Source organism: Anneissia japonica, unplaced genomic scaffold, assembly GCF_011630105.1.
Source record: "Anneissia japonica isolate Jap-2015-1 unplaced genomic scaffold, ASM1163010v1 scaffold288232_len28065_cov107, whole genome shotgun sequence".
Classification (NCBI taxonomy): domain Eukaryota; kingdom Metazoa; phylum Echinodermata; class Crinoidea; order Comatulida; family Comatulidae; genus Anneissia; species Anneissia japonica.
Window position 1 is genome coordinate 12,200 of NW_022682665.1, and position 2,786 is coordinate 14,985.

Below are 2,786 nucleotides of genomic sequence, written 5' to 3' on the forward strand. Positions count from 1 at the left end.
TTTCCTAATTGGGAAACATACACACATGATGCTCTGGTAAAGGTAGCAATTTCCACATAATCTTTATGTTATAACTTTAATATTATATATGTTTGCATTTATAATATTTGCATTAGAGGCCAACATAGAAGAACTGGAACTGAGAGACACATGACGATGAAAAAACGAGCACGTGACACTTAATCGGTGTTTTTAAATTAATTCTAGGCTTACGTTCCTTGTGGATGAGTTGTTTGATGTTATTGTTAGTTTGATTAAAAGTCCTAAAACTAGATGAAAATATGTAAAAAAAAAACCAAATGATCTTTTTTAACACTCCGGAGAAGCAGAAAATGCAAAACTTTTATATATAATATATTTTTTCTACTGTTATTATTGTACAGTATTAAATAAATTTATAATAGCCTTTCAAACACAGTAAGTATAATTTATACAAAAAAAAAAAATGACAGTTCGGAAAAAACAGTGTTTAAATTGTAGGATACTGATATACTGTAGTATGTCCAAGCGAAGCACATCCGTTAACGTTGTCATATTAGCAGAGTTTTGTAAAACCATATTTTTGTTTATTCAACTTTATTCACAAGGGTAAAGGGTATGCTAAACAGCGAATTAATAAACTCTTCACACACACAATGCTCTGGTAAAGTTGCAATCACTTTATATTGTTTTTGTTATAAATTTCAATATCAGATAATATCTGCATGAAAGGCTAACATAGAAGAGTTGAGATAAGATTCGCACGACTGCAGAATAATGAGCTACATTGCGTATAAAACTTAGCCAAAAGGAAAGAACAGCGGATTCTTGTATTGGATTAAGCTGCTTATATACTTTCAAATAAAATTAAAAAAAAAAAAAAAAAAAAAAGAAAAAAAAAAAAAAAGCAATAAAATGTTACACAATCTGAAAAATTCAGGAAAGAATAATTCGTTAACCACATATCCAAAAGGAAAAGTTTTACTGCAGTAATCAAAACAATAAAAAGCTAATTTAGTATACAAACAATCCATCTTCATGGAAAATGCATCATTGAAAAATAAAACAAATTATAATAATTGTTAAATATTATAATTGTAGTATAATTAAAATATTTTATATCGTCCTATATATAGGCCTATCTATGTACCAAACATTTACATAAATATACATTAAATAATTCAGCAATGCATAAGTAATATACAGTTAATAATAATAATAATAATAATAATAATAATAATAATAATAATAATAATAAAGCCTTATATAACCCATAATACAAGAAAATTGCCCCTATGCGATTTACATATATAAAAAAAATAAACACGTAACCATGAAATATCCTAATACTACAAGGAAATCTTAAAACGAAAAACGGCATAAATGCCAGAAGAATAATTTCCACCACCGCTCCGTTCTCCAGCACTTTGAGGCCTCTAAAGTTAAGGACTCACTGGAACAGCATTCACGTGAGCTCAAAATGATACTAGCATATCCTACATTTTAATAAATAAATAAGTAATATAAGAGAGAGCAATATTGCTGAGTGGCCAAACAGCTAAAAAGGATGCGAAATGAAATTCTACAAAATTTCAACTGAAGTTGATTTTTTTTATATCCTACATAGGCCTAGTTATATATACTAACAACGTACCAGTTATAATGAGTCAATGTAGTGCCTTTTTGTAAGTCACATTTATTCAAAATTCTTTATTACTCAAATTTAAAAATGATGATGCCGTATTACATTTAATTGCTAACAATCACTAACTACAGCAGCTTAAGACATCAGTGTCTATTATTCGACATATAATTTCGGTCAGATACTTTTCAGTATTAAAAGAAATCATAGTACATTATACAGATAGCTGAATCTAAAATCATAATCCAAATATTTGAAGTAAACATTAATAATTAACAAATATTAATACTTATTCTGAAAATTGGAATACCTCAAGGGTAAACATTACTCATAATATTATTAAACATTTTCCATTTGGAACCAATACACATGTAAAAAAATCAATCATAACTTTGTTAAATTGTTATGAATCATCCAAACGAATCCAATAATCAACTAAAAAAAAACTTTTGCTTTTAAGTTCGATCCAAAATATAGGGAAATAATTATATTATGTTAGCATATGATAAAAACTGTACTATTGTTAGTGATGATGGTAGCTCTTGCAAATTGACTAAATTTGATGGTTTGAATAAATATTAATATTAGGCTTATTAAATATATCATTATATTATTGTTATATATATAACAAATAGATATAAATGTCAAAACCTTAAAACAAGTTTACATTTTTATTAATTCGATAAGGACTTATGCAAATAAGAGCAATGTTATATATATTTTTCTAAATGAAAATATTTAAATGAAATTTCGTATACACTGGTGGCGACAGCACTTTCCCAAAGGGTTGAGGTTCGCTCTAAATCTTTAGGAAGTGGTCAGGGGTAGGGGCGAAGATTAAAAATATTCCAATTTACACGCTTATGTACAACCGGTAAATATTCAATTGCACAGTCTATTATACAAGCATAACGTATAATGTAAGCTTACAGGTACAGCATATTAATATTTTCTTTTCGACGAAACAGGTTATGAAAAAAAACATTATGACGTCATGTATGATTGTACGGTGCATACTGAAAGCGGTGATTAAACCGGCATGTCTTGAGTCTGGCTTAGGCTCTGGTTCAGACTTGAATTTACCTGGTTCTGGAATGAATGACCAGCATACGGTTGGTTAGTACTTTTAGCTGATTACATTAACTGTCTTAATGGCACAACAATA